This window comes from Dendrobates tinctorius, unplaced genomic scaffold (assembly GCF_039654945.1).
Source record: "Dendrobates tinctorius isolate UK_male_01 unplaced genomic scaffold, ASM3965494v1 ptg000159l, whole genome shotgun sequence".
NCBI classification, from domain to species: Eukaryota; Metazoa; Chordata; class Amphibia; order Anura; family Dendrobatidae; genus Dendrobates; species Dendrobates tinctorius.
In genome coordinates, this window is record NW_027361826.1 from 7,119,412 (window position 1) to 7,145,842 (window position 26,431).

At 47.4% G+C, this 26,431-nt stretch overlaps 1 long non-coding RNA gene across 1 annotated transcript in view; it reads right to left on the minus strand.

Moving 5' to 3' along the window:
- Window positions 1-895: 895 nt before the first annotated feature.
- LOC141052240 (uncharacterized) overlaps window positions 896-26,431 on the minus strand; it is a 67,026-nt gene continuing 41,490 nt past the window's right edge. Inside the window, exons 2-3 of the long non-coding RNA XR_012220761.1 lie at window positions 2,861-2,952; window positions 896-1,498 (exon numbers count right to left, since the gene is read on the minus strand). This is a non-coding gene — a long non-coding RNA (uncharacterized lncRNA). The remainder of the gene's footprint in view (window positions 1,499-2,860; window positions 2,953-26,431) is intronic.

Here is a 26,431-nt window from a genome sequence, read left to right on the forward strand (position 1 = left end):
ATTAATCCGCACGGATTTTGCAAAAACCGCAGATAAACCGCAGGTCAAAAGACCTGCGGATTATCTGCGGTTTTGCCTGCGGTTTGGTCCTGCGGATTCACCATCTCCACAATGGTGGAGATAGGAACCCGCAGCGGATTCCGCAGAAAGAATTGACATGTCACTTCTTTCTGCGGTTTCAAAACCGCAGCAAATCCGCGCGGATTTTTCTGCAACGTCTACACAGCGTTTTTTTTTTACCATTCATTTGAATGGTACTGTACACCGCAGCTAAAACTGCTGCGGGTCCGCAGTGGCCAAAAACGCTGCAGAAACGCAGCGGAATCCGCAGCGTGTGCACATACCCTAAAGGTGCTTAGTTTTAGTAGCCCATCACAGCGACATTTCGGCCCATGTTGAGCCTTTCTCAAGCAGCACAATAGTGCACATACAAGGTATTTATGCTGTACAGGAAACTGAACATGCTTAATCAAAATCACATACAAAAAAAAGAGTATAATAGTTCATATAAAAGTGACCTGCATAAAGTGCATCAAAGGTCCACATGGACCTAAATGTAATAAAGTGCAGTGCCATAACATACATATATTAACATGTAAATGCCGATTTATACATTAATTGAAAATTAACATACAGCTGTATATCATAAATCATTGTCATGACTCACCCCATTCTATATACTCGCTCGCCTATGTCGGCGTCCTGCCAAGCACAGTGCGCATGTCTCAGGAAAGAACACAAAGATCATATGACCGGGAATACACATCAATCCGCGCATGCGCCGAAGACGATTCCTATCACCGACTCCATTTCAATTTCTGGCAAAACGTGATTGCGCATGACAAATAAAGTCTACATTTTTAAATAGAGGCTCACACACGAGCAATGGAAATTCAAATGTTACTGCACAAGACATACATGTCCACAACTTTAAAGTGGATAAAAATCCAAACATGGGTATTAGAAATTCCACAAATGCAGCAACTTTAAGGGCAAAAAATATTTTATTACCCATGATGTAAAAAATGGTAATACAATGGACCATATATTTATTTTTATGAAAAAGGAGCATATAACAGCCCTCAATATCTCGAAAAAGAGATCCACAAATAACTAGAAAGTTCAAAACTCAACATTACATAAAAACGGCTGAGGCTGAACCCGCAATGGTGTGCACCCCCCCCGATTAGCTGGGGCTGGTTACCCACCATAAAAGGAAATGGGGGAGACACATGCCCTGTGACAGGCATCATCTCAACCCCTTATACCAATAGGGTATCATATACCTCATTTGCCATATACCAGCAAAATGTGAGTATAAAAGAACTTCTATATAACATGCCCAGAAGATTTCCATTTTAATAACAAAAATACACATCATAAATATAACAAGCAGACCAAAGAAGTGATCGTATATAATTCATTTGACAGGGAACTGTGTGAATAGGGTAAGTCATAGACCATGATTCTTGAAATAATTTCTCATTTCACAGTTTATCTAAAAAAAGAAGAAAAAATAAAATTAATTCCATCAAAATTACTACATCCATAAAGAGGCAAGATTCAGAGCAGAATAAGAGGAAGAAAACCACAAAATATAAAAGTCAGTGTTATATGCAATTTGTAATCAACATTTAACCCATTGGGTCTCAGTGTATTCAATTTCCTAATCCATTTAAGTTCCTTAATTTTCAAGAGCTTAATTCTGTCACCTCCTCGTCTCAACGAGGGTACATGATCTATAAGGCGAAATCTCAAATTTTTTTCAGTATGGCCATGTTCCACATAGTGTTTTGGAACTGGCAAATCCATTTTTTTCTTTCTTATTGTATACCTATGGTGGTTCACTCAGGTTTTAAAATCCCACGTGGTTTCACCCACGTACCATAGTTTACAGGGACATTGCAATAGGTAGATTACATAATCACTGCAACAAGTTAAGAAATGATTAATAAAAATTTTTTGATTAGTATCCGGATGAAAAAAAATCCCCCTTCAACATATTATTGCAATTTATACATCCATGCATGGATAACATCCCACTCAATTTTTACCAGTAAGGGAAGGTTGAAAAGAAGACCTTTTGGGACCTATATCCAAACGGACCAATCTATCGTTAAATTTTTTTTAACGTTTATAAGAAATAAGTGGTGGGTTCTTATATTCATCTATTTCTAATAGACATCGGCCCAACATTGGCCAGTGATTTTTAAAGGGAATCTGTCACCAGAAGTTGGTGGCCTATGTAAATGGCCTGTGTCCGGTTCGATGGGCGGTGTTTCTTCTTTTTTTCTCCACCCCATCCGTGGCCCCGTCCGCGATCTTTTCCGGAATTCTAGTAGTTCGACTCCATTGTTCACGCGTGTGCAAAGCAATCTTGCTTCGCGCACGCACAGTATGCTTTGCCCAACTGCGGTCAAAGCCGAAAATCATTACTGCGCATGCGCCGGTACACTATGTCCCGGAACACAGCAAAATACTTCTGGGACATAGTGTACCGGCACATGTGCAGTAATGATTTTCAGCTTTGCCTGCAGTTGGGCAAAGCATACTGCGTGTGCGTGAAGCAAGATTGCTTTGCGCATGCGCAAACTATGTAGTCGAACTACTAAAATTCCAGAAAAGTTCGTGGACAGGGGCCACGGATGGGGTGGTGAAAAAAAGTTTAAACACTGTCCATCATACCAGATGCAGGGCATTTACATAGCCCGCCATCTTCCGGTGACAGATTCCCTTTAAAGGGAATCTGTCTCCCCTTTTTTGAGATATCATATAATGACATCATTCAATTGTGTGTCACATAAGGATTCTCTTAGTACTTTTGCTTCCCCCTGACCCCGCACCTTTCATGCATAAATACCTTTTTTATATCGGTTCAGATGTATGTAAACTGCCACGGTCCGGTCCGATGCGTGGGGCTTATTCAACTGCTCCCCCCCTCCCTGTCTTGCTCTACACAAGAAGAAATGAGTAGAACTTCATATCTTGCAATTTCACAAGTACATCTAGAAATTGTATTTCTTTCTCTGAATACACCAAAGTAAACTTAATATTTTCATCTAGACCATTCAAACACAGTCCAAAAACCTCCAGTTATGCTGAATAATAAAGAACAGTTATATATACTTTATATACTTGTCCGAGTTTCACGCAAGTCTGACCCCAGCCTCAGTCACATGGTTTGGCCAATAATTCATTAGTATTTGAAAGCCAAAATCAGGAAGTTCTGCAAAACACAGAAAGCGTCAGTCTTTCAGCTATAGTTCTCTGTGTACTGTCCTTGCTCTTCTGGTTATGGTTTACAAATACTGATGTAAAATACAGGCCAAATACTAACATGTGAAAAAGGCCTGAGTAAAGTAAATTCACCGCACACTCAAGTTGAATGCAAGTTCTTGGTGTTTTCATTTAAAAATACATACAAGTTCAGTGTAGGCATAGAGGAAGGGTTGTAAGTGAGACCTATGAAAAAGGCCTAGATTTCTTCTGGATTTTTGCAGGGGACATCACCTAATGCAGAAGGTTTGATCCACAGTAAATTAGATTACATGTAGAATTAGAGCTCAGTACAGTTTATGTAACTTAAAGGGAATCTGTCACCAAGGTCATCTGAGAGCAGCATGATGTAGGGACAGAGGCCTTGATTCCAGGGATGTATAACTTTTTGGGCTGCTTGATAAAATCACTGTTGTATTTTCTGCAGATATAGCAGTTCTCTGAATTTTGTATAACCCACAGCCACCGCTGATTGGCAGTGGTCTGTGTGCACTCTGCATAGGCAGAAAGCTGCTAATTAGTTGTGGTGGGGGGTTATACACAGCAGGAGAACGCCACATCACGGCAGATGACTAGTTCTGTAGTGATAATCTCCAACAAGCAGCTTAGTAAGTGACATATCGCTTGAATCAGTCTCTGCCCATACATCATACTGCTCTCAGACTCCCTTTAGGGTTATGCAGATGTACAGAGTGGGCCATTTATACGGATACACCTAAATAAAATGGGAATGTTTGGTGACCCAGAACGACGCGCTGAATTTGCAGAATGGGCAAAACAAAAATTGGAACAGGACCCTCAGTTTACACAGAACATTATGTTCAGTGATGAGGCAAACTTTTTGGGTGGGCCCTTTATATGGATACACCTAAATAAAATGGCAATGGTAGGGTGTCTTGCATTGAAATCTGCTGCAATGACCCGGGTACTGCGTTCACCAGACATCAACACAATTTCTATCCGCTCCTCATTTGTTAACCTCTGCAACATGTTAATGGCTGTAAACAAAGAGAAACTTGTAAATAACTCATGAAAGAATAAAGTTATGTTAAAACCAAGCACAACATTGTTTTTCCTGTGAAATTCTCAATAAGTTTTATGTGTCACATGACCCTCTTCCCATTGAAAAAAAATAAAGTTGGATCCAAAATGGCCGACTTCAAAATGGCCGCCATGGTCACCACCCATTTTAAAAAGTCCCCCCCCATATACTAATGTGCCACAAACAGGAAGTTGATATCACCAACCATTCCCATTTTATTTAGGTGTATCCATATAACTGGCCCACCCTGTACTTGGATCTCGGTCTGATTATGGACCGCAATGCACGGACTGGCTGCAGGTCTCCGGACCAAAGCATGACAGTTTCTTATATTTCTTGGAGACAGTCCCACAGCCAGTCTGTGCATTGTTGTCCGTAATCAGACCGAGATCCACAGACATCTGCATGAGCCCTTAAATGGAGCTGAGCTGCTGCAGACACAATCCATGGACACTTTCTGTTTTCATGTTTTTTGAATTTTATTAGGCCAGTTTCACACATCCATGTTTCATGGTCTGAGTATGGACCATCCGTGGGTCTCCTGACCTGAACTCAATAGGTTCTTAAACATACATTAGGCTCTCGAGGAACCACAGGTGGCAGGTGCATCATAGACCTGAAACATTGATGTGGATATTGGCCTAAGGGTATGTGTACACAACGTCCTATAGATGGAGGTGTAGACTTTTCATTAAAATGATGGTGTTTTTTTCCCGAACTACCATTTCTGGCGTCTACTTGGACGTCCTTTCTGATGTTTTTTTTTGCTGACACATTGTTCTATGTTCATTATGATGGATCTAGGCTGCTGTGCACACACACGGCAGCCCCGCCCTGCCCCAAGCTTTATTTAATTGTGCACCTGTGTCTGGGCCAATATCGCCCTTCATCTATGTTTGCTGGTTGGGCAATGTGTGGAGGTCAATCCTGATATGTCTGTGTTCAGACCTGGTTGGCCTTCATCTGCACTTGCTTCATCTGGCTTCATGGGAGTGATCCAGCAATGTTCAGGTACAGATTGCACTTGATGTGGTCATGCTCTTAGGAGGCCGTAATGGCACAGTATTTATTATAAATGTAGAGTAGGACCCCCCACATGAGATTGCCTTGGCGCGGCGGGGTGGCTCAATTGAATTGATCAATTTTTTTGCCAAATATCTCATTTTTGAATACAGCTGAATATTATGTGCATATGCACTTCAATTTATGCGTTCTAACCTTAAGCAGTGCTGGCTTCCCCCCCTATTTTCTTGTTGTTGGTTTGTGGCTCACCACCACTGCTGCCGTGCACGCTTGGCTATGTCCGCTATAAATTTTTCTGTGTTCATTATGATGGATCTAGGCTGCTGTGCACACACACGGCAGCCCCGCCCTGCCCCAAGCTTTATTTAATTGTGCACCTGTGTCTGGGCCAATATCGCCCTTCATCTATGTTTGCTGGTTGGGCAATGTGTGGAGGTCAATCCTGATATGTCTGTGTTCAGACCTGGTTGGCCTTCATCTGCACTTGCTTCATCTGGCTTCATGGGAGCGATCCAGCAATGTTCAGGTACAGATTGCACTTGATGTGGTCATGCTCTTAGGAGGCCGTAATGGCACAGTATTTATTATAAATGTAGAGTAGGACCCCCCACGAGATTGCCTTGGCGCGGCGGGGTGGCTCAATTGAATTGATCAATTTTTTTGCCAAATATCTCATTTTTGAATACAGCTGGATATTATGTGCATATGCACTTCAATTTATGCGTTCTAACCTTAAGCAGTGCTGGCTTCCCCCCCTATTTTCTTATTGTTCTTTTTTACATTATACTGTACATATAAAATAGTGATGGTTTCTGACCTTAGACCACCAGAAGAGTGGACAGGACATTTCTTGTAGCCGCTTCCTGGCTTTTGATGCCTGAAGCTGTTAAAAGTGCCAAAAGATGGACCATATGCACAGCAAGTCGTTTTCACATTGTTGGGAATATGGTCATTATTTTTGGTGTTTTTTTAGTCCTTTCTCACACACAAGTTCCCGGTGTAAGAAGCCTGAAAAAGTCAACATGTGCATAAACCCTAAGGGCTGGGTTCCCACCACCAGTTTTTGACCCTAAATATTTTACCTGTGTCAAAAACGCAGCATGTAACTAATCCAGCAAAGTGGATGGGATTTCTAGAGATCTCATGCCCACTGCGGATTTTATTTATGCCACATCAATGGATCTGTGGTGCCTTTTTGAAATTCACAACATGTCAATTTCTCTTGTGGGTATGCTGAGAAGAGTCTTGAGGAGATCATTTGCATATTCCCAGTGCCTTCTGGGATAAGTGAAGAGTCTCCGCGAGCTCATCGATCACTGGGTTTTGGCCGTTGCAGCTGAAAAGAGGAAATCGGAAAACCTTTGGCTCATCTTTCATTGTTTTTAAGAAATCTCAATATGGAAGAGGCCAGGAGCCATTTGGTGAGCTGCATTTCTTGCTACATGTTCACAGACTTACCAGTGGAAAAGCCAAACTTCACATGCCACAAATGCAAGCTTGTGTCCCTGTTGGAGGAAAAGTTGCAAAATCTCGAAGAGAGGTTAGCTACGTTGAAGATCATTAAGGAAGGTGAAGAGTTCTTGGACAGAGCAGAATTATCTCTTCATGTTACAGAAAGAGAAGAAATTCAAAGTGCAACTGAAGAAACAGAGGAATGGAGACATGTGACCCAGAGAAGCAGGAGGATCGGGAGGCAGTCAGCACCCATACTTCTCAGGAACCAGTACCAGGCTCTCACGCAGGAAAACGATGAAGAAATACATCATGATAAGACTTTGCCAACAAACAGCAACCTTGTACGCCTTCAGAGTCCTCCTGGATGGAGAAAGAAAAATGTTGTGAAGAAGAAACGGAGAGTGGTGGTCATGGGGGATTCCCTGTTGAGAGGAACAGAGGCCGCTATCTGCAGACCGGATATAACTTCAAGAGAAATGTGCTGTCTTCCAGGTGCAAAAATTAAAGATGTGTCTGACAGGATATCAGGACTCTTCAGACCTACAGATGACTACCCATTCCTGCTACTACATGTGGGGACAAATGACACCGCAAGAAATGATCTGGAAACCATCTGCAGAGACTTTGAAGACTTAGGCAAGAAAGTGAAAGAACTGGGAGCGCAGGTGGTCTTCTCTTCCATCCTCCCAGTGGATGGCCATGGAACAAGGAGGTGGAATAAGATTCTGCAGGTGATCAACTGGCTACGTCGATGGTGCCGTCAGCAATGATTTGGATTTCTGGATCACGGAGTGAATTATTTATACGATGGACTACTTGCTAGAGATGGGGTGCACCTTACGAAGACTGGAAAACATGTATTTGGAAGTCGCCTTGCTACACTTGTAAGGAGAGCTTTAAACTAGAACAACATGGGAAGGGAAGCAAAAGACCAGAAAAAGCCATACACCTGACAAATGCTATTGAGAACTCTGCTATTAGAAGTGGAAAGGAAGAACAAAGACAAAAGAATCTAATTAATAAAAATATTGGAGAAAGAGAAACCAATCACAAACTAAAATGTTTCTATACTAATGCACAAAGCATGGGCAACAAACAAGGAGAATTGGAACTACTAACACAGGACAAGAAATATGATGTCATTGGAATCACTAAAACTTGGTCGGACAATACACATGATTGGAATACAAGACTAGAAGGATACAACTTATTTGCAAGAAACAGACTTGATAAACGAGGAGGAGGTGTCGCATTGTATGTTAGAAACGCGTATATCTGCACAGAGATTGAAGCTTCAGAGACTGGGAGTTCTGTGGAAACTGTTTGGGTAAGAATACAAGGACAGAACAATGGAAAGGACACCATTGTAGACATTTACTACAGGCCGCCTGTGCAAGCTGAAGATAAGGATGAACTCTTTATGCATCAAATGGCCAAGTTCTCCAAAAAATATGACATAGTTGTCATGGGAGATTTCAACTATCCAGACATTTGTTGGGAATCTCTCTCAGGCAAAACTAACAGGTCAAGGAAATTCTTATCCTCTCTTGCTGACAACTTTATCTTCCAGAAGGTAGGGGAGAAAACAAGGGGAACTGCTACCTTGGATCTAATCCTTATAAACAGGGAGGAAATGGTTGAGGAGGTAAAAGTGGCTGGGACCCTAGGAGGTAGCGACCATGCTATTTTAGAATTTTGGATAACTAGAGGCGGAAGACCTGTGAAGACTCAGACGTCAAGGTTAGATTTCAGAAAGGCAGATTTTAAGGGATTCAGAAAGAGAATTGGAGGGATCCAATGGCTGGATATCCTTAAAGACAAAAATGTCCAGGAAGGATGGGAAATCATGAAAAATGAAATTCTCAAAGCACAGTTGTTAACAATTCCGAAAAGAGGGAAGAATAGGAAGCATTTAAGGAAACCAGGATGGATGAACACAGAACTTAAGCACATGCTAAAAAAGAAGAAAAAATGTTTATAAAATGGAAAGAGGGAGGCATATCTAAAAGAATATAATGCTGTCTGCAGAACCTGCAGGGCACAAATCAGATTAGCTAAAGCTGAAAATGAATTGAGGCTTGCAAGAGATGTCAAAAGCAATAATAAAGGATTTTGGGGATATGTCAAAAGTAAAAGAAAAGTCAAAGATGCTATAGGATTTTTACAGGATGAAAATGATGAAATGGTAAGACAGGATGTGGAGAAGGCTGAACTTTTAAATTCCTATTTTGCATCTGTTTTCTCTCAGAAAGGAAATGTAACATCAACTGTTCTTCACTGTCCTATTAAGGGAATAGAAGAATCCAGGATATCTATAAACAGAAAGATAGTGAGGAAACACTTAGCTAACCTAAATGAATTCAAGTCTCCAGGTCCAGATGAATTACACCCCAGAGTACTGAAGGAGATAGCAGAAGAAATTTTTGAACCCCTCTCCATAATCTTTGAAAATTCTTGGAGAACAGGAGAAGTGCCAGAAGACTGGAGAAGAGCAAATGTTGTTCCTATCTTCAAAAAGGGGAAGAAGGTGGACCCAGGGAACTATAGGCCGGTGAGTCTGACTTCTATACCAGGAAAGATCTTTGAACAAATTATTAAACAACATGTATGTCAGTACCTGGATAAGAATGAAGTGATTAAACAGAGTCAGCATGGGTTTGTAACTAATAAGTCATGTCAGACTAACTTAATTTCCTTCTATGACGGAATCACTGATTGGGTGGATCAAGGAAATGCTGTAGATATAGTATAACTTGACTTCAGCAAAGCATTTGACAAAGTCTCTCATACAATCCTTATTGAAAAAATGACTAAGTATGGAATGGACAAGGCAACTGTTAGGTGGATTCATAACTGGCTTAGTGATCGGACCCAAAGAGTGGTCGTAAATGGTTGCACATCCAGTTGGAAGAATGTCTCAAGTGGGGTACCACAGGGCTCTGTCCTGGGCCCTGTATTGTTCAACATCTTTATCAACGATTTAGATGAAGGAATTGAGGGTAAACTGATTAAATTTGCTGATGACACAAAGCTAGGAGGGATAGCTAATACTAGAGGAGAGAGAGAGGATTCAAAAAGATATAAATAAACTGGAGAAGTGGGCAGCAACTAACAGAATGGTTTTTAACAGGAAGAAATGCAAAGTACTACATCTGGGCAATAAAAATGAAAAAAACATATACAGAATGGGAGGAATAGGGCTAAGTGACAGCACATGTGAAAAAGACTTGGGTATACTAATAGATCACAGACTGAATATGAGTCAACAGTGTGATGCAGCAGCAAAAAAGGCAAATGCAATTCTAGGATGTATTAACAGAAGCATACAGTCTAGATTAGGGGTCCCCAACCGCCGGTCCGCGGCCCAGCACCGGGCCGTTGCAGTGCCCTTGCCGGTCCGCGGACACAAGGGGAGCCGGGGGGCGGTGCAGCAGCTGATACTCACCCTGCATCCCGCGGCGGCTTCATCCAGCGGCGGCTTCATCCAGCGCTGAGCGGTCACGTGCTACCGCTAATTTAAGGTCATGAATATGGACGCCACTCATCTCCCATAGGCGTGGCATCCATATTCATGGACCTTAATGAGCGGTAGCACGTGACCGCTCCGCACAGGAAGAAGCTGAAGCGCCGCGAGATGCAGGGACGTGCAGCGACGGGAAGGAAGTTCAGCGACGTGAGGGTAAGTATGATGGGGAGGATGGGGGAGCCAAGCGGAGCCATAAATATAAGGGAGAGAGAGTGGGAGCGGAGCCATATATACAGGGGAGGGAGAGTGGGAGCGGAGCCATATATACAGGGGAGGGAGAATGGGAGCGGAGCCATATACACAGGGGAGGGAGAATGGGAGCGGAGCCATATACACAGGGGAGGGAGAATGGGAGCGGAGCCATATATACAAGGGAGGGAGAGTGGGAGCGGAGCCATATATACAGGGGAGGGAGAATGGGAGCGGAGCCATATACACAGGAGGAAGAATGGGAGCGGAGCCACATATACACGGGAGGGAGAATGGGAGCGGAGCCATATACACAGGAGGGAGAATGGGAGCGGAGCCATATACACAGGGGAGGGAGAATGGGAGCGGAGCCATATACACAGGGGAGGGAGAATGGGAGCGGAGCCATATACACAGGAGGGAGAATGGGAGCGGAGCCATATACACAGGAGGGAGAATGGGAGCGGAGCCATATACACAGGGGAGGGAGAATGGGAGCGGAGCCATATATACAGGAGGGAGAATGGGAGCGGAGCCATATACACAGGGGAGGGAGAATGGGAGCGGAGCCATATACACAGGAGGGAGAATGGGAGCGGAGCCATATACACAGGGGAGGGAGAGTGGGAGCGGAGCCATATACACAGGAGGGAGAATGGGAGCGGAGCCATATACACAGGGGAGGGAGAATGGGAGCGGAGCCATATACACTAGGGAGGGAGAGTGGGAGCGGAGCCATATACACTAGGGAGGGAGAGTGGGAGCAGAGCCATATACACAGGGGAGGGAGAATGGGAGCGGAGCCATATACACGGGAGGGAGAATGGGAGCAGAGCCATATACACTAGGGAGGGAGAGTGGGAGCGGAGCCATATACACTAGGGAGGGAGAATGGGAGCGGAGCCATATACACAGGGGAGGGAGAATGGGAGCGGAGCCATGCATACAGGATGGGACAGGGGAGCCATGTATACAGGATAGAAGAGTGGGAGCAGAGCCATGCATACAGGATGGGAGGATGGGAGCAGAGCCATGCATACAGGATGGGAGGATGGGAGCGGAGCCATGTATACAGGATGGGAGCAGAGCCATGTATACAGGATGGGAGAGTGGGAGCAGAGCCATGTATACAGGATGGGACAGGGGAGCCATGCATACAACAGGGGGAGCCACACAGAGCTGGACGGGGGGGACCACACATACATTTTCTGATGATTAGAAAATAATCAGCATGTACAGTACTCCAGTACAATTGTTCTTAAGTGCTCAATGCTCCATTTCCTTGTAGGTTCCAATCATCATTAGCAGTGACGGTCATCAGTAGAAGTAGCCCAGTGCTCCCACTGAAACAGAAACAAGCCAGGTGCTCCCACTCATTCAAAACCTATGGTGAGCTGAGTCACATTATAAATGTTATAATTAAATGTATGTATGCATTGCTAAACTACAACCGCGTCCATAGCCACGCCCCCTTATGACCAAAGCCCCGCCCCTGTCACACCTCCATCCCCGCCCTGCCGGGCCATGGAAGAATGGTCTTGGTTCAAGCCGGTCCCTGGTGCAAAAAAGGTTGGGGACCACTGGTCTAGATCACGTGAAGTCATTATTTCCCTCTACTCCTCTTTGGTCAGACCTCATCTGGAATATTGTGTCCAGTTTTGGGCACCACATTTTAAAAAAGACATCAACAAACTGGAGCAAGTTCAGAAAAGAGCGACCAGAATGGTGACCGGTCTGCAAACCCTGTCTTATGAGGAAAGGTTGCAGGATTTGGGAATGTTTAGTTTGCAAAAGAGAAGACTGAGAGGAGACTTAATAGCTGTCTACAAATATCTAAAGGGCTGTCACATTGTAGAAGGATCAACTTTATTCTCATTTGCACAAGGAAAGACTAGAAGCAATGGGATGAAACTGAATGGGAGGAGACACAGAGTAGATATTAGAAAAAACTTTTTGACAGTTAGAGTGATCAATGAGTAGAACAGGCTGCCACGAGAAGTGGTGAGTTCTCCTTCAATGAAGTCTTCAAACAGAGGCTGGACAGACATCTGACTGGGATGATTTAGCGAATCCTGCTTTGAGCAGGGGGTTGGACCAGATGGCCCAGGAGGTCCCTTCCAACTCTATGATTCTATGATTCTATGTGCAGATTTTTTCCATAGAATTACATTAGATGGGGAAAATTAGCAGGGAAAAAAATGCATGTGGGTTTTTTTTTCTGCACAGAGCTAAAATGCATGTAATCCACATATGACTGTATCAATAAAGTTTAGTCAAAGCCAAACACCAGGAAGTATCAAAAACCACCCAATTTTATTTAAAATATGACGCATTAGCAAGAGATAACTGCAGTGTCGTAATGTAATAAAAACGGGATGAGAAAAAAACAACAAGCCATAAGTAGCCTAATTTTCATAATAGGTGTAGAAAATCTGCTACATCAAAAACTCACCAAATACTGACTGTGGGAACACAGCCTAAGGCCACTTTCACACGTTCAGTATTTGGTCAGTATTTTCCATCAGTATTTTTCACAGATGGTAAGAGATTGGTCAGGTACCGTTGACCTGGACCGAAGTCCCGTGAGTGGAACGGCTTATCTCTAATGAGGACCGTTGTGCCTCCTCCCATTTTGCTGTAGGCGTTTCAAATGAGCACAGATTATGGTCGCTTCCCCCAACATTATGTGCAGTTTGAAGCTAAAGAGAGAGGTGTCATATCAGATGGGGAAGGTTTTATTCGTGTCACAATGGGGGATGGGAAAAAATTTCTGATATTCAAGTGTTGATCCCAAAGTATGCTGCCGTAAAATAAGCCAAATGTATTGGACATGTCTCGAAATAAATCTGGCACATCTTTTGGATTTGATTTACCTGTTGTGATTTCACAATATTTTTACTATTTTTCTATAGAACTAAGTCCCTGACGGCGCAGACAGAAGGCCGGATTATTTGTTAGAGGATCGTATCGCAATCTTCGGACTGGCCCGACACCTTTCCTGATCGTGTCAGCATGTATTTCTATGCAGCTGTCGTGCTCCGGACAGGAGAGCTGATGGCCAGTCCTAAGATTGCAACGTGATCTGTCTAAGCCCTAAGAGATAAAGTTGGTGCCAATTGATACGCACCTCCAATTCGCACAACAGTCTTCTGTGTCACCGCAGATATGGGGGAGGGATTATCGCCTATTGCGTGCCAGCATCCACTGTTTATTAGCTGGCCTGGCATGATGTCACGTGCGTCATGCCACAACAATGACATCATGCCAGGCCAGCTAATCAAATAAGAAGCTCTCTGAAAGTCTAGAATATGCAAACATTGAATATATGAAATTGGAACTGAATTACTGATATAGAAAATAAATTAAAAAAAGAAGGCACTTGGCGCACAAATTGGCCAATTCATGAGAACCCGACAGCCAGCTGTATTTTCTTGGTTAATCAAAAGAAGAGCCGCAGATACCATCGGGTAAGAGGCTGTACTCCCTTCTCGTGCCAGTGACTACAGATCACAGATACAATGTGTGAATCAATTCGCACCAACTCCACCTAATATGTAGATGTTCATTATAGACTGCTAAGCAGAGTATGAAACTTTCTCCGGAGCGGAGACAGCACCATACATTGTGGCAGGGCCGGACTGGGAATAAAATTCAACCCTGGCATTTGAAGTTACACAGGCTCACTAGTCACATGGTGACTATATAATATCTTTGTACACTTGTAGGATACAAGAAGTGAGAGGAGATTAACACGACTACATAACGTAGTCAGAGCTGTGCCCAGTATTTCAGCTCAGTCCTATTTATTGCTTTTGGGTACAGTACTCCTCCCAAAGCTCTGTCCCCTTTTGTATGCACGGTGACAGAATTCTTGGCAGAACTGCTATCCATTGGGCAACCAGACCCCCTGGTCATAGCTGCCCCTATCATACTTCCCAACTTTTCAAGAAAGGAAAGAGGGACAAAGACTGCGGTGCGCGCAGCGCGCCGCTGCAAATTTTAGGCCACGCCCGGCCACACCCATTTCACAACTAGTCACACCCATGTCCACGCCTAATCGCACCCATTTAGCACTGCTGATCACACTGACTGGTACTGAGGGCACAGTGGCTGGCATTATGGGCACACTGACTGGCACTAAGGAAGAGAGAAAACAGAGAGAGAAAAAAGAAAAAAGAGAGAAAGAAAGGAGAGCGAGAGAGAAAGAAAGAACAGAGAAAGAAGAAAGAACAGAGAGAGAAAGAAAGAAAGAGGAGCAAGAAAGAAAGAACAGAGAGAGACAGAGAAAGAACAGAGAGAGAAAGAAAGAGGAAAGAAGGGGAAATAAAGAACAGCGAGAGAGAGAAAGAAAAAAGAAAGATTAGAGAGAGAAAGAAAGAACAGAGAGAGAGAAAGAAAAAGAGGGAAAGACAGAACAGAGAATGAGAAAGAAAGAACAGAGAAAGAAAGAAAAAGAGAGAAAGAAATAAAGAAAGATTCTATAAAGATACTATAGCAGCCCGGCTCCCATTGTAGTGCCCACCTGAGCCTCCCGATGCAGGACATATCATGAGCCGCTCAAAAGGACGGCATCCCCGATTCCAAGGCGATCCTGCTGTCTGCGCTGTCGGAGGAGGACACGGTGATGGATCTGAAGCATTACTGAGCCTGCGGCTCAGTAATAATAGTGAGTGTGTAGTGTGCGGCAGTGTGTGGTGCTGCGGTGACTGCCAGCTCAGTAATAATAGTGAGTGTGTAGCAGGCCCGGATTGGTAATATAACCAACCGGGCATTTTCCCGCTGGGCCACTGTCATGTGGGCTGCTGTCATGTGGGCCGTGGGCGGCAGCGCCCGATCATCTGGCAGGTTGCCAGCTGATGCGGCCACTGGCCTGGCTGTTGCTCCTGCCGCCAGCCCTCTGCGGGCATGGCGGTTATAGTTTCCAACCCTCCCGCACTGCAAGGAGATAAGCCGCCACGCCCTCCCCACGCACCCCATCCTCGCTGTAGCATGAGACCTTCGCCCCGCAGCCACTCACAGCGTCGCTTGCCTGATCTCTTCTCTGTTCACAGGACCTGTGATGAGGTCACAGGAGGGGAGGAGTCAGGGGTCACATAATCAGGAGCGGAGTCGTGTGTGTACGAAGTGTATGGAGAGGAGCCGTGTGTGTATGAGGTGTGTGGAGCGGAGCCATGTGTGTTCTTGGTGTACGGAGCGGAGGCGCGTGTGTACGAGGTGGAGCCATATGTGTACGGGATGTATGGAGCAGAGCCGTGTGTATGGGGTATACGGAGCGGAGCCGTGTGTACGGAATGTACGGAGCGGAGCCATATGTGTACGGGATGTACGGAGCGGAGCCAAGTGTGTACGAAGCATACAAAGCGGGCTTTTCCCACAGACACAGGAGTACATGGCGGAGCCCCGAGGAGCATTTTAAAACACACACATGACGTTCCACCGGAAGTGATGTGCTGGAAGCTGACCGGAAATGAGATAATTTCTTGAGGAGAATGTGACAGAACCAGAAATGCTTCAGATCCATTACCGTGTCCTCCTCCGACAGCAGGATCGCCTTGGAATCGGGGATGCCGGCCATGTGAGCGGATCATGATATGTCCTGCATCGGGAGGCTCAGGTGGGCATTACAATGGGAGCCGGGCTGCTATAGTATCTTTATAGAATCTTTCTTTATTTCTTTCTCTCTTTTTCTTTCTTTCTCTGTTATTTCTTTCTCATTCTCTGTTGTCTTTCCCTCATTTTCTTTCACTCTCTTTGTTCTTTCTTTCTCTCTCTAATCTTTCTTTTTTCTTTCTCTCTCTGTTCTTTCTTTCCCCTTCTTTCCTCTTTCTCTGTCTCTCTCTGTTCTTTCTCTCTTCTCTTTCTTTCTCTCTGTTCTTTCTTCTTTTTCTCTCTCTGTTCTTTCTTTCTCTCTCGCCTTTCTTTCTCTTTTTTCTCTCCCTCTCTGTTTTCTCTCTTCCTTAGTGCCAATTAGTGTGCCCATAATGCCAACCACTGTGCCCTCAGTACCAGTCAGTGTGATCAGCAGTGCTAAATGGGTGCGATTAGGCGTGGACATGGGTGTGACTAGTTGCGAAATGGGTGTAGCCGGGCGTGGCCTAACATTTGCAGCGGCGCGCTGCGTGCACCGCAGTCTTTGTCCCTCTTTCCTTTCTTCAAAAGTTGGGAAGTATGATAGGGGCAGCTATGACCAGGGGGTCTGGTTGCCCAATGGATAGCAGTTCTTCCAGAAATTCTGTCGCCGTGCGTACAAAAGGGGACAGAGCTTTGGGAGGAGTACTGTACCTAAAAGCAATTAATAGGACTGAGCTGAAATACTGGGCACAGCTGTGACTACATGTTATATAGTCGTGTTAATCTCCTCTCACTTCTTGTAACCTACAAGTGTACAAAGATATTATATAAGGATGACTGAACTCAAGGAGATCAACATCCAACACTGCGGAGACACCATCACATGTTTCTGGGTCGCCCTCCCAGGGCTGTGGGGTACTCGGTACCGGGCCGGTGTCAGTGGGATGTGTCACAGCAGTGGTGACCCGGTCCGTGGCCCTGGGCACCTAAGTGAATGGTGAATTGCAGTTAATGAAATGGAATAGTTTGTGACGCCACCTGTGGTGTTTGGCAAGCAAGATGTTAAGCCAACGCTGCGTGCAGATCCTCTGGGGCTGATAGTGTGTTGCAGCATAGATGGTGTAGCTTCCCACAGGTGAAGCTGTAACCCCAGGGCAGTGTATAGGCGCAGGCGGTGTGAGGAATGTTGTTACCCAGATGTAGCAGTGCTGGCGGCGTTGGCGCACAATTGAATGGAAGACACCAGGGCTTGTAGTTCCAAAGCTTTACTCACAGTTCGTGGTACACACTGGTGCCTGATTCCGGGGCAGAGACTCAATCAACCTCCCGGGCAAGTCAGGCTTCTCCTCTCCAACACTCCGCCAACATGTACCTTTCCTGAACTACTCCTCTATTGCGCCTTTTAGTGTGAAGAGCTCCAGTACCGTGGTACTCTGAAGTTCCTCCTGTCAGATGTTCCTAACAACTCTCCTTGTACGGCAGACAGCTGTAGCCTACTTCAGGGACTCCCTTTATCCTGAGTCCCGGCTCTGTATACAGATGCTGTTGTTCCCCAAGTCTTGGATGGGAGTAGTGCATTTACAGCCAACTACTCCACCGGTGTCTGCTGCAGAACCATAAGTGTCCATACAACTTCGGGGACTGGGCCCCGGCCTTGCGCTGAGAACCTATAGGCAGGGTTCCTCTTCCAACCCACAACTCCTGTCTGTTCTCCTACTCCCTCGTTCCGCGCTGTTCCTTCTCTCTCTTATGGAAGCTTAGGTTGCAGTTCTACGTCTTTCTCCCTCTGTTCCTTTCCCGTGCCAGCCGACTCAGATCACTGAGGCGGCTGCAGCAGTCCTTCCTCCATCCCTCCTCCAGGGATCCGTCCTCAGACTCTTCTGACTGACCTACAGACTGAACTCTAATTCTAAACTTTCCCACTCTTTTATATCTAACTCCACCCACCTCCTAGCACATCTCGTGTTACGAAGCAAGGACCCACGAATGGTGTTCTGCTACCCTCTAAGCATGGAGCCGCAATCTGGTCCATTGCTGAACTATCCTGTGTGTGGGTGCAGGTGTTGGAGTGTGGAAAGGAGTTCCCAACTTACCTATTTGGAGGGGCACTACACCTTAGGAGAAGGTGCAGTACCTCTGTGGCGACTGAGCCTCAGGGGCGCCACATTTCTCAACGCAGTGATTCTAGAGCAATGCCCCCATCCCTTATGGGAAATATGTAAAGCATGCAAAACACAAGCCGTGGAGACACCATCACGTTTCTCAACGCAAGCAATGACTAGCCAGGTCTTTCCCCGGGAAGGAACCACGGGAAGGGCAGTCTCCAATGAAGGAAACCACCTATGCCAAAACATGGTATCCATCCACAGACAGCTGTTTCGGGGTATTGCCCCTCATCAGTGTGGAGAAACATGTGATGGTGTCTCCGCAGTGTTGGATGTTGATCTCCATGAGTTCATTCATCCTCATTTTTCACAGTCTTCTATTAGGCATTGCTCCTACTGGCCAGTTTCCTACTCCACACTGATGAGGGGCAAATACCCTGAAACAGCCGTCTGTGGATGGATACCATGTTTTGGCATAGGTGGTTTCCTTCATTGGAGACTGCCCTTCCCGTGGTTGTTCCTTCCGGGGAAAGACCTGGCTAGTCATTGCTTGCATTGAGAAACGTGATGGTGTCTCCGCTGCTTGTGTTTTGCAAAGATATTATACAGTCACCATGTGACTAGAGGGCCTGTGTAACGTCAAATGCCAGGGCTGAATTTTAGTCTCAGTCCGGCCCTGATGAGCCGGCAGTCACCGCAGCACCACACACACAGCCGCACACTATTATTACTGAGCCCGCAGCACCGCACACACTGCCGCACACTACACACTCACTATTATTACTGAGCCCGCAGCACCGCACTCTACACACTATTATTACTGAGCCCGCAGCACCACACACACTGCCGCACACTACACACTCACTATTATTACTGAGCCCGCAGCACCGCACACACTGCCGCACACTACACACTATTATTACTGAGCCCGCAGCACAGCACACACTGCCGCACACTACACACTATTATTACTGAGCCCGCAGCACCGCACACACTATTATTACTGAGCCCGCAGCACCGCACACTACACACTCACTATTATTACTGAGCCAGCAGCACCGCACACACTGCCGCACACTACACACTATTATTACTGAGCCCGCAGCACAGCACACACTGCCGCACACTACACACTATTATTACTGAGCCCGCAGCACCGCACACACTATTATTACTGAGCCCGCAGCACCGCACACTACACACTCACTATTATTACTGAGCCAGCAGCACCGCACACACTGCCGCACACTACACACTATTATTACTGAGCCCGCAGCACCACACACACTGCCGCACACTACACACTATTATTACTGAGCCCGCAGCACAGCACACACTGCCGCACACTACACACTATTAATACTGAGCCCGCAGCACCGCACACACTACACACTATTATTACTGAGCCCGCAGCACCGCACACACTGACGCACACTACACACTATTATTACTGAGCCCGCAGCACTGCACACTACACACTATTATTACTGAGCCCGCAACACCGCACACTACACACTCACTATTATTACTGAGCCAGCAGCACCGCACACACTGCCGCACACTACACACTATTATTACTGAGCCCGCAGCACCGCACACACTGCCGCACACTACACACTATTATTACTGAGCCCGCAGCACCGCACACACTACACACTATTATTACTGAGCCCGCAGCACCGCACACACTGCCGCACACTACACACTATTATTACTGAGCCCGCAGCACCGCACACTACACACTCACTATTATTACTGAGCCAGCAGCACCGCACACACTGCCGCACACTACACACTATTATTACTGAGCCCGCAGCACCGCACACACTGCCGCACACTACACACTATTATTACTGAGCCCGCAGCACCGCACACTACACACTATTATTACTGAGCCCGCAGCACCGCACACTACACACTCACTATTATTACTGAGCCAGCAGCACCGCACACACTGCCGCACACTACACACTCACTATTATTACTGAGCCCGCAGCACCGCACACTACACACTATTATTACTGAGCCCCCAGCACCGCACACATTGCCGCACACTACACACTATTATTACTGAGCCCACAGCACCGCACACACTGCCGCACACTACACACTATTATTACTGAGCCCGCAGCACCGCACACACTGCCGCACACTACACACTATTATTACTGAGCCCGCAGCACCGCACACTACACACTATTATTACTGAGCCCGCAGCACCGCACACACTGCCGCACACTACACACTATTATTACTGAGCCCCCAGCACCGCACACACTGCCTCACACTACACACTATTATTACTGAGCCCGCAGCACCGCACACACTGCCGCACACTACACACTATTATTACTGAGCCTGCAGCACCGCACACACTACACACTATTATTACTGAGCCCGCAGCACCGCACACACTGACGCACACTACACACTATTATTACTGAGCCCGCAGCACCGCACACTACACACTCACTATTATTACTGAGCCAGCAGCATCGCACACACTGCCGCACACTACACACTATTATTACTGAGCCCGCAGCACCGCACACACTACACACTATTATTACTGAGCCCGCAGCACCGCACACTACACACTATTATTACTGAGCCCGCAGCACCGCACACTACACACTATTATTACTGAGCCCGCAGCACAGCAAACATTGCCGCACACTACACACTATTATTACTGAGCCCGCAGCACCGCACACACTGCCGCACACTACACACTATTATTACTGAGCCCGCAGCACCGCACACATTGCCGCACACTACACACTATTATTACTGAGCCCCCAGCACCGCACACATTGCCGCACACTACACACTATTATTACTGAGCCCGCAGCACCGCACACACTGCCGCACACTACACACTATTATTACTGAGCCCGCAGCACCGCACACACTGCCGCACACTACACACTATTATTACTGAGCCCGCAGCACCGCACACACTACACACTATTATTACTGAGCCCGCAGCACCGCACACATTGCCGCACACTACACACTATTATTACTGAGCCCGCAGCACCGCACACTACACACTATTATTACTGAGCCCGCAGTACCGCACACTACACACTATTATTACTGATCCCGCAGCACCGCACACATTGCCGCACACTACACACTATTATTACTGAGCCCCCAGCACCGCACACATTGCCACACACTACACACTATTATTACTGAGCCCGCAGCACCGCACACACTGCCGCACACTACACACTCACTATTATTACAAAGCCCCCAGCACCGCACACACTGCCGCACACTACACACTATTATTACTGAGCCCGCAGCACGCAGCACCGCACACACTGCCGCACACTACACACTCACTATTATTACTGAGCCCGCATCACCGCACACACTGCCGCACACTACACTACACACTATTATTAGTGAGCCCGCAGCACCGCACACACTGCCGCACACTACACACTATTATTACTGAACCCGCAGCACCGCACACATTGCCGCACACAACACACTATTATTACTGAGCCCGCAGCACCACACACACTGCCGCACACTACACACTATTATTACTGAGCCCGCAGCACCGCACACACTGCCGCACACTACACATTATTATTACTGAGACCCCAGCACCGCACACACACTGCCACACACTACACACTATTATTACTGAGCCCACAGCACCACACACACTGCCGCACACTACACACTATTATTACTGAGCCCCCAGCACCGCACACACTGCCGCACACTACACACTATTATTACTGAGCCCGCAGCACCGCACACACTGCCGCACACTACACACTATTATTACTGAGCCCGCAGCACCGCACACACTGCCGCACACTACACACTATTATTACTGAGCCCGCAGCACCGCACACACTGCCGCACACTACACACTATTATTACTGAGCCCACAGCACCGCACACACTGCCGCACACTACACACTATTATTACTGAGCCCGCAGCACCGCACACACTGCGGCACACTACACACTATTATTACTGAGCCAGCAGCACCGCACACTACACACTATTATTACTGAGCCCACAGCACCGCACACACTGCCGCACACTACACACTATTATTACTGAGCCCCCAGCACCGCACACACTGCCGCACACTACACACTATTATTACTGAGCCCGCAGCACCGCACACACTGCCGCACACTACACACTATTATTACTGAGCCCGCAGCACCGCACACACTGCCGCACACTACACACTATTATTACTGAGCCCGCAGCACCGCACACACTGCCGCACACTACACACTATTATTACTGAGCCCGCAGCACCGCACACACTGCCGCACACTACACACTATTATTACTGAGCCCGCAGCACCGCACACACTGCCGCACACTACACACTATTATTACTGAGCCCGCAGCACCGCACACACTGCCGCACACTACACACTATTATTACTGAGCCCGCAGCACCGCACACACTGCCGCACACTACACACTATTATTACTGAGCAAGCAGCACCGCACACATTGCCGCACACTACACACTATTATTACTGAGCCCGCAGCACCGCACACACTGCCGCACACTACTATTACTAAGCCCGCAGCACCGCACACATTGCCGCACACTACACACTATTATTAGTGAGCCCGCAGCACCGCACACACTGCCGCACACTACACACAATTATTACTGAGCCCGCAGCACCGCACACACTGCCGCACACTACACACTATTATTACTGAGCCCGCAGCACCGCACACACTGCCGCACACTACACACTAACTATTATTACTAAGCTGGCAGTCACCCGCACACATTGCAGCACACTACACACTATTATTACTGAGCCCGCAGCACCGCACACATTTCCGCACACTACACACTATTATTACTGAGCCCGCAGCACCGCACACACTGCCGCACACTACACACTATTATTACTGAGCCCACAGCACCGCACACACTGCCGCACACTACACACTATTATTACTGAGCCCGCAGCACCGCACACACTGCGGCACACTACACACTATTATTACTGAGCCAGCAGCACCGCACACTACACACTATTATTACTGAGCCCACAGCACCGCACACACTGCCGCACACTACACACTATTATTACTGAGCCCCCAGCACCGCACACACTGCCGCACACTACACACTATTATTACTGAGCCCGCAGCACCGCACACACTGCCGCACACTACACACTATTATTACTGAGCCCGCAGCACCGCACACACTGCCGCACACTACACACTATTATTACTGAGCCCGCAGCACCGCACACACTGCCGCACACTACACACTATTATTACTGAGTCCGCAGCACCGCACACACTGCCGCACACTACACACTATTATTACTGAGCCCGCAGCACCGCACACACTGCCGCACACTACACACTATTATTACTGAGCCCGCAGCACCGCACACACTGCCGCACACTACACACTATTATTACTGAGCCCGCAGCACCGCACACACTGCCGCACACTACACACTATTATTACTGAGCAAGCAGCACCGCACACATTACCGCACACTACACACTATTATTACTGAGCCCGCAGCACCGCACACACTGCCGCACACTACTATTACTAAGCCCGCAGCACCGCACACATTGCCGCACACTACACACTATTATTAGTGAGCCCGCAGCACCGCACACACTGCCGCACACTACACACAATTATTACTGAGCCCGCAGCACCGCACACACTGCCGCACACTACACACTATTATTACTGAGCCCGCAGCACCGCACACACTGCCGCACACTACACACTAACTATTATTACTAAGCTGGCAGTCACCCGCACACATTGCAGCACACTACACACTATTATTACTGAGCCCGCAGCACCGCACACATTTCCGCACACTACACACTATTATTACTGAGCCCGCAGCACCGCACACACTGCCTCACACTACACACTATTATTACTGAGCCCGCAGCACCACACACACTGCCGCACACTACACACTATTATTACTGAGCCCGCAGCACCGCACACACTGCCGCACACTACACACTATTATTACTGAGCCCGCAGCACCGCACACACTGCCGCACACTACACACTATTATTACTGAGCCCGCAGCACCGCACACACTGCCTCACACTACACACTATTATTACTGAGCCCGCAGCACCGCACACACTGCCGCACACTACACACTATTATTACTGAGCCCGCAGCACCGCACACACTGCCTCACACTACACACTATTATTACTGAGCCCGCAGCACCGCACACACTGCCGCACACTACACACTCACTATTATTACTGAGCCCGCAGCACCGCACACACTGCCGCACACTACACACTATTATTACTGAGCCCGCAGCACCGCACACACTGCTGCACACTACACACTATTATTACTGAGCCCGCAGCACCGCACACACTGCCGCACACTACACACTATTATTACTGAGCCCGCAGCACCGCACACACTGCCGCACACTACACACTATTATTACTGAGCACGCAGCACCGCACACACTGCCGCACACTACACACTATTATTACTGAGCCAGCAGCACCGCACACATTGCCGCACACTACACACTATTATTACTGAGCCCGCAGCACCGCACACACTGCCACACACTACACACTCACTATTATTACTGAGCCCGCAGCACCGCACACTACACACTATTATTACTGAGCCCCCAGCACCGCACACATTGCCGCACACTACACACTATTATTACTGAGCCCACAGCACCGCACACACTGCCGCACACTACACACTATTATTACTGAGCCCGCAGCACCGCACACACTGCCGCACACTACACACTATTATTACTGAGCCCGCAGCACCGCACACTACACACTATTATTACTGAGCCCGCAGCACCGCACACACTGCCGCACACTACACACTATTATTACTGAGCCCCCAGCACCGCACACACTGCCTCACACTACACACTATTATTACTGAGCCCGCAGCACCGCACACACTGCCGCACACTACACACTATTATTACTGAGCCTGCAGCACCGCACACACTACACACTATTATTACTGAGCCCGCAGCACCGCACACACTGACGCACACTACACACTATTATTACTGAGCCCGCAGCACCGCACACTACACACTCACTATTATTACTGAGCCAGCAGCATCGCACACACTGCCGCACACTACACACTATTATTACTGAGCCCGCAGCACCGCACACTACACACTATTATTACTGAGCCCGCAGCACAGCAAACATTGCCGCACACTACACACTATTATTACTGAGCCCGCAGCACCGCACACACTGCCGCACACTACACACTATTATTACTGAGCCCGCAGCACCGCACACATTGCCGCACACTACACACTATTATTACTGAGCCCCCAGCACCGCACACATTGCCGCACACTACACACTATTATTACTGAGCCCGCAGCACCGCACACACTGCCGCACACTACACACTATTATTACTGAGCCCGCAGCACCGCACACACTACACACTATTATTACTGAGCCCGCAGCACCGCACACATTGCCGTACACTACACACTATTATTACTGAGCCCGCAGCACCGCACACTACACACTATTATTACTGAGCCCGCAGTACCGCACACTACACACTATTATTACTGAGCCCGCAGCACCGCACACATTGCCGCACACTACACACTATTATTACTGAGCCCCCAGCACCGCACACATTGCCACACACTACACACTATTATTACTGAGCCCGCAGCACCGCACACACTGCCGCACACTACACACTCACTATTATTACAAAGCCCCCAGCACCGCACACACTGCCGCACACTACACACTATTATTACTGAGCCCGCAGCACGCAGCACCGCACACACTGCCGCACACTACACACTCACTATTATTACTGAGCCCGCATCACCGCACACACTGCCGCACACTACACTACACACTATTATTAGTGAGCCCGCAGCACCGCACACACTGCCGCACACTACACACTATTATTACTGAACCCGCAGCACCGCACACATTGCCGCACACTACACACTATTATTACTGATCCCGCAGCACCGCACACACTGCCGCACACTACACACTATTATTACTGAGCCCGCAGCACCGCACACACTGCCGCACACTACACATTATTATTACTGAGACCCCAGCATCGCACACACACTGCCACACACTACACACTATTATTACTGAGCCCACAGCACCACACACACTGCCGCACACTACACACTATTATTACTGAGCCCCCAGC